Here is a 15,050-nt window from a genome sequence, read left to right as displayed (position 1 = left end):
TGTCTTCCCTCCTTATCTGTTAATACTTCGCAAGGCACTCAAGCCTATCTTGGTCGCCTCAGCACAGCCTTGAATCAGGAAGGAAGCAATCATGGAGCAGCAAACGCCACTGTGGCAGGTTCATTACATTCTGCATGTGTTCAGAGGAGAGGAAGCTGCAGGTTTGCAGAATGTGAACCGCGAGCTTCCAACAATGTTTTCAGCAATTATAATGTGATTATAGTGAAATGCACACAATTAGAAGCACAAAGTGGAGTGCATCCATGCACACAGCATGGTAGGATAATGAATGCACACACATATTTTCTCCCAAGCTCAATTATTGAATAGGATTTTCTATTTTGTTTCACTCAATACTTTTTTTTCCCAGATGATATACTTTATGTACCATAGGAGAAATAAAATAGCGCTGTAACCCAATGAAGGGAAAGAGGCTATTAATTGAAAGTATACTGCATTTCCAGAATATACTTTTTCTGACTGTCATAAATCTTTGCTTGGTCCCATCTCTTAGAATAGTTGAAGCGCTGTGTGATTTTTCAGACAATAAATATTTATGGAAGATATCAAAGGAAATTGCTCACCAAATCCGGCTGGGCTATAAATAGCAATAAAAGGTAATACATCTGGCTGGGCCCTTTGCTATTAAGAACCAAAGCTAAATCATCTACCCGATAGCAATATGAGAGAGGATGTCATCCTAACAGTCTGTACTCAGCTTCTAAAAAGCCACATGATTTTGAAATCATTACTAATAGTGGTTTTGGGCGAACTGATGATCAGCTTCTGTTGACTTCCTGCTCTTTGACGTGAGCTTTTCTTCTCTAGATGCAGTTTTTAATCAATAAAAATACAAATAATAGTGTATTTTAATAGTATAGAAAGCTGATAGCCACTTGGTGAAAATTAAGCACGATGAAGATGAGCATTCTTTGATGAGGTGCAAGATGTTCTCTCTTCTTCAGTTCCAGATGATACTAAAACTGACCATTATGATAACAGATGTTTTGTTTTCAGCTCAATTACACCTTGTAGCAACAAATTCTTGCAGCCTATTTCAGTCACTGAAAGACGTGACAAATGCTTGAGATGGTCCAAATGGACGCAGTGGTTAACTTTTAATTATAACTGAGCTCCGTATTGGACCATTAATGGGTGGTGATATAATACTGACTGCAAACGATCTGGTGTAGTTCAGAGGGCTTGAGATGAATTGATCCTACTCTGGTTATTTCATTAGCTGCAGTACATTAGGCAGAGCAATTTTACCCCTCATTCTCAATGGTGATTAATGGATGTTTACGTTGAAACATGCCTCTCGTTTAAAATGTGATTAATCCGATGTAGGATGCTACCTTTGACCATTTGTCAGACAGTAATCTTGTTTTGTATTTGTGGTTTTAAAAGATGTCATGAAATGAAAATGCTGATTTTAAAGCAGGACACGTATGACGTCTGTGTTCTGTTTCTGAAAACACTAGATACAAGTTGTTAGACATGGAGTATGCTCATTTAACAAATTAGAAATGCCTCAAAGTACTGTAGCTGTAGGTGGAGGGGAGTGTCTTAGACGCCCCCTGGTGGCAGATTCACATATCTAACAACAACCAAAAACAAAACAACTCTGGACATTTGTATTTTGGGATACAAATGTATGCAAATATACTCTTCTTAATAAAAAACTGTTATCTAATGAAAAATCTGGAAACCAATTAGCCACTTTTCTGACTCCTTGAATTCAACTAATGAACTGCAGACACAACAGATTTTGCAGCCACTTGTAGAGACTAAATGTTTCAGAATATTGGAGCAACCCACACCACGCAGCTCAGGTGCTGACTCAGCGGCACTTATTCCACTACCATATGTTTCTGTAGGTGGACCTTGCTTGCTGAAATGGGCCCTGCTTTCATAGCGCTTTGGCAGTAGAGAGTATAAAAACCACTGAGTGGAGATCCAGCCACAAGTTTCTTTCTCTCTCATTTTTTGCACATAAACTAATTTATGTAATTTATTTGTCATTTGTAGAAGTGCAGACATTAACTGGATATTTAAAAGACGCAGCTCCTCGGTAGAAAATTATATTCTAAATCAATATTGTTTTTGCTTCAGACAAATCAGTCTTGTCCAATGTGCTAGCGTCTCCAAAGCCAGAAACAGGAAAGCCATTATAGCTATTTGTGATATTATCATCACACAAACCAGCCTTGCCTATAGATTGATAGTTAACTTTGTTACTGCTAGTGAACGCTTATATAACAAACATCACTGGCTGTTAATTTTCTCTCTATGATCTATAAGTCCATTAAATCAGGGGTTTGTTACCTTTAATATATGTGACAGGTTGCACAAATATTACAGCAAATTCTGAAAAGAAAGCTGCAATAGTTTTGTGATGCAGAAATATGTTCTTCTGTTCAACTTTCTTGTGGATTACTTATTGATCATTAAATTTATCTTGCAAACCGTGCACAGCATAAAAAGTGTTGTTTTTTTTTTCACACTAAGGAAGTACCAAACCTGCTGACGGACTCTCTGGCCACAGGAGTAACACACTGCATGTAAACTGAAGTATTTTAAGACACATCATTTCTGGGCTGTCAGAGTTTGGTCTGTTTAAACTGTAGACCAAACATGTCAGGAGGCTTCCCTGCCACGACATGGCATCACACTTTCCCCCGACATCCACCACCCTCTGTTGGGTAAAGTGTCACACACACACACACCCCCTCCTCCCTCACACCTCACACACCTAAGATTGATGTGTCTGGAGGTGGGTCTCTGGCCTGTTCTTCACTGGCTGCCAAACACATGTAGCTGCTACGTAATTAAACAAATCGGAGAACTTTATACGTCTGCTGCTGAGTCGTTTTGGAGGCCGTTGCAGATTACCGATTGATTCCCAGAGAAATGCCAACTGGAGGAGATTCATTTATCAGTGTGTGTGGCACCTGTGCATGTGCATGCAGAGGTTTGCTAAAAGTCAGGTGCTTGTGTAATGTCAGCCTGCCTTGGCTCTGATAGTGAGGCAGTAATTAATTTTAGAGGTCAATACTGATTTCTGTGACAGACTTGTTTTGGTAATTAAGAGAGGTTCTAACTTGTGTAAGAATTAGAAATGAACAAAATACTGGCCGAATCCTACCCAGTGGCCACAGTCCGTACTGTAACAATCATGCTGTGCTTTTGTTGTGTGAGAATAGCATCTCTTTCACAGCAGATGACTCATAGCTGTAAATAAATCTACTGCTTTCACCCTCCTGCAAATGTGACAGAATCCCTTTTCATCAAGGTTGGGAAGATTAAAAACGATTTGAGCAGAACGAACCAACACAGATGCCTATTTTTTCCCCCTAAGCCAGAGGATGGTTTTTTTTTTTCCTTCTTCTTCTTCTGGCAGGGTTGTAAAATAAAATAGATCAAAATAAAGATTTCAATGTGAGCCGGAGCTTTTTCCTCTTCTTATCCGCCCGTGCCCTTCAATTACCAGCTTCCCAGAGGTTGGAGGACTTTATATCGAGCTCCTGTTCGGCAGCTCTCTGCAGACTCAGCAGCTAAACACATTTGCGCAATTGAATTTGCTGCTTAATGATAATAATTTTAATATATATTACATTTGGGAAAGCTGGTCAACCACATGCTCCCTATGAGAAGGCTGAACACAAAGAGCTGAAAAGTCCCTGGATCAGCAGGTTGTATGCACACTGGAGATGAGCAGCAATCTGTCTTTTGTGATACCTGCTGCAAATGAAACTGGATTAAGTTAGTGTTAAGTTATGGGAAGGTGATATTGAGTTAGATTAAGTTAATATTTTTTTCATATCCAACATAATACGATACTCACATGTCAATGTGTATGTTGAAAGAGTAACTGGTTGCTGTGATCATCCCTTATGTACATTCTGTCCAAAAACCAGAGTTAGCCAATAACTTGGGTATTTTCCAAAGCACAGTGTTGTAACTCTGACTGGTGTCACATCCGGATCCATACAAAAACCCTGAAACAAAACGTGAATGTTAGGATGTGAAACAGCATAATCCAGAGTGTGCTGACAGCGTCACCCTCTCAAACCTGCATTGGCTGATTCTTTGGCCACTCAGGGACAGCGGAAAATCTCAAGCTGCAATGGCGAAACAAGTTAGGAAACAGTTGCGGCAGATATGGAGCAATCATTATTAGCCACTCATCTGGAAATGTGTCCATCTGCTGAATGCAATTACAATATTCACACTTCTCTTATTTCTGTTTTTTGTCTCTTTTGTCGGCTCCTGAGGGAAATATGTAGCGCTTTAGCAGCTACATGCTCCACTAACTTTGTCTGTGTGTTGTTTGATGCTGGGCAGGTAGAGTACAGCTTGTTTTCGTGCTGAAAACTGCAAAACCAAAAAAAAAAGAGCTTATTTAATGATGGCTGAAGGCTCGAGCTGGGTGATTATTATCTGGGTGTGTCGTTACGAGTGACCATCTTCACATAATGGTAGCCTTTTGATAGATTGTTAGGTTTACCCTGAAAATTAAACCCTGAAATTAAATTCATGAATGTTGTTTCCACAATATTATACAGCTTGTTCTTTCCTGAAGCTGAACAGCAGAGAGAGACTAAAATGATTATGTCATCAAGAGACAAATCATGGAGATGCTTCATAGAAACCTGAAGGAGACGGCAGCCATGGTGATTTTACGGGGATAGAGGATCCCCAGTTGGAAGCCTACATTAAAATCAGACATCTGTGAATGAAATATCACAGGCAAAGTCTGTCAGTTGAACTTTAAAAAGTGATTTCTTCCATTCAAGTTATTTCCTGCTGAGACGTCTAAGGGTTGCACGTGTTCGCACAAAATCAATGAAAATACGCAATAGCTGGGTTTCCATCCAAGCGGCTCGCAAGTTTTTAACCAAATTATGAGAAAATCGTCAAAGAGAAAGCAAATGAACGCTTGCCGCTGCCACTATGCTATTATTGGTTTGGTTTGGATTTGGTTCATTGAGATAAGCAGCAGGTGGAGCCGATTCTCAACATTGCAGAAGAAGGCAAAAACCACCACAAGTGAGCGTGAAAAGTTTTTCCTTTCTTTGTAAAAATTTGGGACGTTTTTTTGAACCTTTTCTAATGCAACACATTGCTAGAAACATGACTAATGTTTTTAGTTTAGACTCGGCTCAGCTTCTGATTGGATATTCAGCAGTCCCAGCTGAAAAGATATGATCCATATCCAACATGCTTCTGAGCTCTCCTCTACTGGGCACAATTAGCAGAAGAGCACCACAATCTTTAACCTTCAGAGCTATCAATCGTTCCAGCTTCGTCTGTTTTCTGAGGATTTCTGTATCTCCAAAAAACGAAATCACATCCCTCCATGCCAGAATGCGATGAAGTGACATCTTATTAAATTCAAACGGTGACTCACACGGCCTTTTCTCCGGCATCATTATCTTCCAGACTCGCATCGCTGCATGCCCCACAAAGCAGGCGCCCCTCCAGCTCCGTTTTCCTCATTCATCCGCCACCTTCCATCACCGCCACAACTGACCATAATGAGGGGATTCTGTGAAGAGGGTTAGCTTTTTCAGGGAAGTGTCCTCTGACCACAATACCATCTGCAGAACAACTTCAAATGTGACCAACAGAAGTGGAGGTTCTGCCAGGAGGGATTCGTGGTGTGATGGTGGTGTTGCATGTTCAGAATGAGCTTCACTCAGGTGTGGATCGTGGAAGAAAGAGGTGGAAATCCTCTAAAGAGACAAATCTGTCACTGACAACCAAAACACGAATTGATCCTCTTTTCACGTTCTTTGTCCCATCGTGTAACCCAGGGTTAATCTAATTAACGAATGTGTGCAGATGTGCGTGTCACCTGCAGCCGACGAGGGCGACGCAGTTTCCAGCTTTGGAAGATGGCTGACACCTCCGAGCAGATTGTGTTTGCTGACTCCTCTCCCTCTCGCGGGTGAGATGCTGTGTCTCTTCTGCAGGTTTGAAGGCGGCCCTGCTTGTTTGCAGATCTCCCAGCTTTAGAGATGACAGCCTCATCATGTCTTTTCACTCTTATAATGTGCTATAAATATGCAGCTACATGTCCAACGCTGACTCTGTGTGTTTGTGTGTGCACGGGCGGGAGATGGAAGGAGATGAACGTTAAATTTATGATTTACAAACAGCTGATTGTGGCGTAATTAAGTGTATAGTGAAAGTTGTGGGAGACAATAACAACAGTGAGGAATGCTGTTTTTTAAGCAGGTTAGTCCCTGAGGTGTCGCATCCACAGATGTTCTCTGTTTTATACACCATCAGCCATCTAAATGGCAAGTCTGACTAGCAGGCATCACATTAGGCCTCTAATAAGGAAATTATCCACAAGAATAAAGCTCTTGCAATATGCAAGTGCTTTATTCTCTCAGTGGTCTTTTATTTGTATTTGTCTCATCAAACAACAATACCTCTTAAAAAGATAAAGAAAAAAGGCAGATCAATAATAATATCCCTTACTTCAAGACAAAATAGACTGGATTGTCTTAAATTTGCAGGACAACTCTGTCAGGATGATAATTGGATTTTGGACAGCGTCTGCCAACAGCTCATCGGTTGTACGGTGGAAATCAACTTGCTCTGCGGCTTTATAGAATAAATAAACAGGGCGTTTAATTCCCATGCTGATGCGAATGATCACAAACAATGGTGCCCACACAGTGAGGATGATTATTGCCACAACATTTACGAAATCATGAACAACAGCAGATCTTAGATATTCTCCATCTTGTTTAGGGTTACTCTTTGGTTGAGGTCTGGCTTTGAGGTGCCCCTCATTGTTTACCTCATTGTTCCTTCACTTGAATGTTTGACTGCCACTGTGAGGACTGATGTAGGCCTCTGTGCAGAGTTTGACACCAGCAGGCCTAAAGATGTCCTCTGCGATTTTCTTTTAAACAAACACGTTATGTTTACATTCAGTGTTACTCACCAATCGGAGTGGAGTGTTTATCCTTCCTCATGAAGCAGATTGAAGTATTTTAGTTGCTGCATTTCTACATTTGCTTGACTTGCTTGCAGTCTTCTTCTTCACAGCCTTTGTTGGTGCATTGCAGCACATCTTTGCATGTTATTGCCACCTGTTGATCACTGATAATCTGACATGCTCGCATGCCTGCCTGTTAGTCTCACAAGTAAACTGGGACCCACTGATGGAAAAACGGATCCGTAATGCTCCTAATGGTCTAAAACCACACAAGAAACCTTAAAATCTAAGTTTCAGACATGTGACTTGCAAACATGAGGGTGTGACATCCCAACTGGACGCCAGTCATGATCCATAATGAAGCTTATACAAGTGAAGACTGGCCTCTGCAGTGAAATAGGAGACATCTCTGAAAATATCTGAGTGCAGTGTAGATTTTGTATTTTGTCCATGAGGGAATAGATGTAATTCTAAGAATTTTGAATGAGGTAATTGAACTTTTTAGAGAGAGAGAAAAAAAAACTGCATCAGACTTAATCTTCAAGGTGTATTTTCATATACTTCAACACATGTCATGAGGGGGTCTTTAAGATTACCTGTGGACATAACTGCAAACACCCCCTCAAGTAGGCAACTTACAAATTCTGTGTTTATCACGAATAACTGAGTGACTGTTGGACTGTAAAGTGTGAAGGCGGCATTTGATAAGCCTCGTAATAAGATAATCAATTTAATATCAATTTAATAACCATGTATTATGTGATTTGTCACAGATCCTTTGGCGTATCTTGAATGTATTAGTGATATCTATCTATCTATCTATCTATCTATCTATCTATCTATCTATCTATCTATCTATCTATCTATCTATGTTTGAAATGAATTTTAGATGCAATGATGTGACAGGAGATGAAAAAAAAAACGCTCCCATATATCGTCAAAAAGCCATCAACAAACTGAGCTGTATCACATTACTCTAATTTCTTCATTATGGTGTTTGTTTTAATACCAAATACCGTATTTGTCCAAACCGAGCGCACGCACGCGGTGGAGATGCTGTCCTCCGCTCGCTGTGTGTGTGTGCGCGTCCGTGCGTATGTGTGTGTGTGTGTGTGTCCATAACACAAAGACAGAGACAAGGCGAGGAGGAGCTCCACCGCCGCACGCTCGTCAGCGTAAACGGGAGGCTGTGGACGCTCCTGGATTACCGGGCAGTCAACTGTCACCGCTCATAACGGCTCCAGACCGGCGCGCTGCCCGGCGCTCCTCCACCGCGCACCGCCGCCCATTAACTCGGCTCGTAAAGCGGCGCACACCTGGGCGAAGCCGCGGCAGTAGCAGCGTTTGATTGATTTTTTTTATTGCGGGTTTTATCTCTGTGGATGCACAAAAAAAAGTTAGCTTTTTTTTTTGTTTTTATTGACGCGACGTTAAATAGGAGCGCAGACGCTGGGAGTCAGGCTCCGAGGACGGACAGCGCCGGGCTGCTCTGCGCCTCCTCAGCATCTCTCTCCTTCTCTGTGGACGCTCTCTAAAAAAAATCTGCTGAAGTAAGTGACCGACTCGGGATCTTCCTCTTAACTTCTCTCTGCCGCTGCTGGGAAAGGTGTGAATGTGAGTCCGCTAACCGGGTGATGTTCGCAGCGTGTCAGCCACTTTAAATCCCAGTCTGCCTTAATTCATGTCACTTTTCTTTTTCTTTTTCTCTTTTTCTTTTTTGGTTTGCTGAAGGAGAATCCGCCTGTCTTTGCATGGGATGACCGTGAATTGGATTTTCATTTAATGTGGTAAAAGGATTATTATTCTATAGCTTGTAGAAGGAATGTTAAAATCTAAACACCAGCTTAGCTCAAGATTATTCTCAGCAAAGGAAAAATACAGTAAATGCAGAATGTGACTCATACTCGTGGCTTGCTGTACAGTTCAGTTGATGCTCTGTTTATGTGGTTATAAGAATGGAAAGAGTCCTAATTCGCTTTGAAATTGTTATGGGTGCATGCATTATACACACACTGCAAATCTTGTTTTTGGGCTTTTTTCTGGAGGAATTCTGGGAAATGCAATGCTGTTTAATATGTAATGCTCTGGGATACCATAAAGAACTTCTGCAGACTGGATCCACCCTGATGAATCAATGCAAATTCATGGAGGGATTTTCAAACTGCGCACATGAACGTGTCCTCTATGCAGCCAGGGAGATGTGAAGGAGTGTGTCACACGGGCACACGCTCACGACTCACACAGTACACGCTCACGCACACGCCTGACAGCGTTGCATCCACACAGGCTCCCGCTTCTCCTCGGACAAATTAACAGAACAAAAGCAGAGAGGCATCTGTTGTGCTCGCAGCAATATATATCATTTTACACGCTCACAAACGCACACTGAGATACACACACACACACATGAAATGAGCAATCAGGCAGCACAAACGTAGACGCGCAGACACAGATTAAAGGTCAATGCATGCAGCCTTTCTCCGCTTGCTGTATTAATCATAGTGCCGCGCTTGCAGAGCACAGCATCTGTGCAGAGGGTGCGACTAAAGCTGCTTTTCGCTTTGCTCTCAGAAAGAACTGTTGACTTTGTACGAGTTATAGTTTCACGAGCCGAATCCACCAGGACTCTTCTCTCCCGCGTGAGAATTTTTGACACTGCTTTAAACCGCCCTCATGCATTCACCCTCACATTGACTGTATTAGCAAATTCACAGAAAGGGAAAATAAGCATTCCTCCATGGACCCGCCGGCCCACAAGCCGGAAACAAAACAAGCCAACATCATCGCAGAATGCTGCCTGGCTTGAAGATGCCTGCGGCTAAATTGGGATTCTTCTTTGGGGGATTCCTTTGTGTTTACGTAACCGTGTTTGGAGTAATGGCTTGTGTCATCTGGGGTTTGATTAGAGGCGATACGACTGCGAGGAACTTCCCTGCACATTCAGAACACTGATATACATATACTGTGCAGTACAGGCAGAGACAAGAATAGCATCAGACAGTCAGGCTGTCAAAGACAGAGAGAGACAAACAGCAGGGGATGAGAAAGACGGCAGTGAAGAGATGCGTGCAGACAGGAAGGCTGAGATATGTACAGCACCCTGCAGTGAGTTGGGGTGGCAACGTGTCTCGCAGCTTTCTGAGTCTCAGGGATAAGTTCGTCATTCATCATCCCACACGCCGCCTGTCTTTGTCCGCCCGTTGCGCTGGTCAGAGGCGGCCGAGCGAGCAAGCAGCAAATTTGCTCCTCGTTTGGACAAGAGCGAGAGGCCTGAGAGGCAGAGAGGTGTGCATGAAAAGAGGGCAAAGCAAAAGCCAACAAATGTTTGAGCTAAAGCTTTTAAAGCTTTATGCCCCAAATAAAAGAAGTCCGGCAGAGGCACACTTACGCTGCGCTTTTGTATCTTATCTGGGGTCTTGGGCTACAATACTCCTGTAATTGCCATTAGGAAACCAGCATTTAGGCACAGCACAAATAAAGACACATAGACGCACACACAGTTTCTGTCTCTTTCACTGTCTCTCTCTCTCTCTCACACACACACACACAGTCATGTAATTGAGACCCATCACTCAGGGAAGGTCAGCAGACTATGCACTGCCCGTTGTTAGTCCTCAATATTAATCAAGCTAATGCCCCATGTTTTATTCATAGGTACATGCAATGACCCGCAATGTCACTCAGTTTCTCTGTCTGAGCATCGTAATCGACAACAATCAGCTTTTTCCTAAAGTCTAACAGCCATGCTCAGCTTGCTGCGTAACGCTCCCTTGGCGAAACAAATTAGAGAGAATCATGTGAATTAGCATGATTGTGGTCCAGAGTGGCTGGTGCAGCAGAGTCCTCTCCTTTGAATGCCATGCTGTCTCACGCCACTTGGATGACATGGACCGTAGAACTCAGGCCGGCTGCCTTGCAAGCCTCAAAGGCAGGCTGAATGTCTTGAGAGCGTGCATCATTTGGACTAACGCTGAAATGTCACACATTGAGGTTTAGAGCTCCCATGCTAGCAAGCAATACATCAAGCTGAGACGGATCCAGGGGTGCGGTTTAACCTTTTCCATTACATAATAAATAGGACTGTGTTGTCAGAGCCAGAGGTCAGGCTTCACTTCTTCATTTCATGTTCCCATAGACACACAGCAGCGCATGGCTGGGTCTGTGTCCAATGATAAAGACATTTACAGAGTAGAGGTCGACTGAGCCGAAACTACCGAGCAAGCTGGACGGGTTATAGGGTGTGATTGAAGTTAAGCATTGCAATATGCGCAGCACAACTGTCGCTGTTATCTCCATCCATCTTTATTAGCTCTCAGCTTTGCCGTATGAGTCAGATAGGTATGAACTTTATTCAGGCAAATGTTCTTGTTCGTGATTTTCTGTGAAGACAAGGAGATCTGCTGTCGTAAAATTCAATTTCGCAGTCATCTGCTGCAGTTATCTCTGCCCCGTTAAGTTGTTTACCAAGCGCAGGTGGCTGGATGAGCGGTTTCAGCTTAATAGAGGCTTTTTAACCTCAGCATGTGATTTGTGACCGAACTCCCCGCAGACTCTAGGAAAGAGATGCACATGAATGTAATGAGACAAAAAGGTCTTTATTTCAGCATTTAATACAAATGGAGCTGTGTGTTTTATGCAGTGACACATCTCCTGCATCCACAGCCCTTCATACAGTGAGCAGCAGTATCAATAGGTGGTGCTAGAATCGAGTGAATGGCTGATGGCTCAGTAAACCGAGGTCTATACAACAGATAGTCGCTGTGTGTGTGTGTGTGTGTGTGTGGGTGTGTATGTGTATTACTCACAGGGACATAAACCTGTTCACATACTCACATTATGGGCACTCACCTTCTGTATGGGGACAAAATGCAACTGCAATGTCCCCAAAAGTGATGGAAACACAACTGTGTGTGTGTGTGTGTGTGTGTGTGTGTGTGTGTGTGTGTGTGTGTGTGTTGGTGACAAAGACACAGACAGATCATTTTCTATTGGTTTACCATTTTTATAGAAACGGCGTTGTCCTCTGGCCTGTGATGTCGTCTCCTCCTCTAATACCTGAATTCAATTTGCAGCAGTGCTACTGGAGAGGTGACAGCTGCACAGCTAATAGCAAAACGTGCTCCCTCGCAGCCGAGATCGATCCGACGCTCCCTGTCTGAAATCATGAAGATTTGTTAGCGGGGCCAAAGGAACGTGCAGCTGTGCATCGCCTTTTTATTATTTCTACTGTGGTCGTCTTGCAAGTTCAGCTTAAAAAAACACATTATAGACGTTTAACAAAAACTTTTGCTGCGGTTATTAGAACTTTGTAACAGCTGCTCTAAATGTATATGTAGCTCATTATTAAATAGCTGTTAGTCTATGCAAAGGACTGATTAAAGCCTCCTTAAAGCCGCTAAATTGGGCTTTGAATGCAAATCCAATTCTCCAGAATGGTTTCTAAATTTCCACCAGGCTAAGAAAAAGCCTTTAACAAGCGACTCCTGGCGAACAACACGGAACAATTACTCTGCTGAATGTTTAATGCTGAGAGCAAACTCATTTGCTCTAGACATTACGATTATTAATCCAACTCGACACCTTCACTGAGTGCGACAGCAGCCATGTGTCATTGCAAGCTCCTTTGGATGAGATCAGAGTGCCGCGTCAATATACTGTACATGGTGAAGTTAAAATTCTCTGATAGAGCCTATATAAGGCAGATGTAAACCCATGTCTGTCCTGCTGAGTGACTTTGACAGAAAATGGGACAAACACGTCTGCATAAAGGATCCAATTAGCATGCTAATGTCCATACACTCAGCGTCAGCGGAGCAGGACGCACGCACACTGTTTTCTCTTTATCTCAGTAGTATTTTCTGTCCATTCACAGCAGCTCTTTCTCTTGGCTTGTAATCTCCTTCTCACCCATGACCATATCTGCTCTCCTCTCCTGTGTGCTTCATGTGCAAGCATTCGTGCGCTCCCACACGGCCTCATGTGTCCTCACCTCCTGCGTGTCCTGTCTCATTTCTTTGTTCTTTTTGAGCCTGAGTCTATCAGAGGCTGGACTGACACACCGGCCCTCGGTCCTCCTGTTTGATCACATTGTGTCTGTCTCTTGTCTGTCTTCTCCTCTCGTCATTCTAGTCCTCTGTTGCTGCTCTGTCCTGTCACTCTTTCTCCTTCACAGTTAATTGCAATTCTCAGTCTTTGGCCCGTCTCTCTATTCCTTACATCCTCCTCCCTTTACTCTGAATCTTTTCACCTTCTCCCTCCTGTGTGTGGTTGGAAAACACTTCCTGGGGGCCGACGTGTCAACCCCTGATAGTCTTCTGTCGCCAGGGGAGATGCGGTGACAGTGTGCGCATAATTCAGGGTCACTCACACAGATGGTGGGATGAGATCCTTTTAATAGTCAAAATAAGTTTTCTTTTTTTCTGTGTAATGTCAGCGTGGTTGAAAATTTGAGGTCCTTTATTTTAGAGGAACAGAAAAGAAGGTTCAGCCTCTCATGATGTCCTCAGTCTCCATTAAATCAGCCTGTTCCTCCCTGCCTTTCCGTCTGCGCTCACCTCCGATCTTCCCTGCTGTGCACCAGCCAGGTGTCCTGATTATCACTCCAGATATGCTTGTCCTTTTCTTTTCTTTTTTCATAAACACTGACATTTAGAGTGACGCACTGGAATATTTCTGGCACCCGTTCTCATGATTTGGATATCACACAGCACTGATGCATCTGCCTGTGTACGTGCCTTCAATCTGTCAAGACAGTGGCATGGATTGTGATCTTTTTATCAATGAGAACTTGTGTTTTGCATGATTTAGAGTCAACGTGTCAAAGAAAGCGTGGAAAGGGGGAAGAAATAGCGCAACACTTTGGGGAAATTAGAAAGTTAGATGAGAGACTAGAACAGTCGGATTCAATAAATGAGATACAGCATGTTTGCTGCAAGTCAGCTTTACGTGAGTTTTAGAGGTGCCAGCAGGCAGATGTTTGAACAGAGCCAGGCTAGCTGTTTCCCCTGGCTTCCAGCCTTTATGTTAAGCAAAGCTAACGAGCTGCCTGCTACAGCTTCATATTACCCACACAGACATGAGAGTGTCATCAATATTCTCATTGTCGAAAGATTCCAGGAGGTACATCTTGACAAAAAAAAAAAAAGACAATGAAATAACATCCAGTCATTTTGGACACAAGACAGAAGATGATTGAGGAGTCGCTTTTAGGCTCAAAGAAATATCGAGCAGGAGCATGAACGGCACATCAGGGCCCTCTAAAAGACCCCCGCTGCTCACCATTGAACTCTCACGGGGCTTGAAAGCGAAGCCTGATGCAAAGCAGTAATTAAAGTAGCTTACTTTTTCCCTCCAAGGGCAGCTCTGTGCGCTGTGAGTCACTGTTAATTCTGACTTATTACAATATCCCCAGCCTACCAGACCACTCATTGATTTCCTTTGCCGTTCGGCTCTTTTTCATCCTCGTTTTGGCTCGTACTTCAAGTCTCTCTGTGACTCACTGGGTCGGCTGTAATACCGGGTGTAATCACCCCCAATTAAAGTTTTCCGTGATTGATTGGTGGCACCCAGGGAAAGCCGATATGCTGACATTGGAGATGGTGGCCAATAATTTCCTTCCCTCTCTAACACATTCAGTTTCTTTTTGTCGGCTGGTCGGCTCTTTGTTTTTCTCTGGAAATTTGGCCGTGCGTTTTGCGTTTTTAGGCCGGCTGCTACCTTGATGCTGTTGAAAACGCAGAGAGATGTTACTATTTATTTCTTCGCCATTTGTCATCACAGGAGTGGCGTTTGCACAAACATACTTTATGCATATTGTCTGTGAGACTTCAAACGCTGCTTTTTTTCAGCCTCAGCAATGATGTCTATGATCTTGGTTCTTATGTCACGCTGATGTCTTCTCCGTCTCCTTGATGTGCTCTACAGGATTCTTCCAAAAATGTTCTAAACAAGAAACACATGTTTCGTTTCTGACGTCCACAAAATCTAGAGCGAGACATTGAAATAGAACTCTTTCAGTTTATCATAAAGGGCCCTCTTTGCATGATAATACAGACCTCAGAGCAGGCAGAGAGTAGAAATGTCTGGGCCGACTCTT

This window comes from Chelmon rostratus, chromosome 16 (genome assembly GCF_017976325.1).
Source record: "Chelmon rostratus isolate fCheRos1 chromosome 16, fCheRos1.pri, whole genome shotgun sequence".
In the NCBI taxonomy this organism is placed as follows: Eukaryota; Metazoa; Chordata; class Actinopteri; order Chaetodontiformes; family Chaetodontidae; genus Chelmon; species Chelmon rostratus.
The sequence above is the reverse complement of the archived record's forward strand: the minus strand, read 5'-3'. Positions refer to the sequence as shown.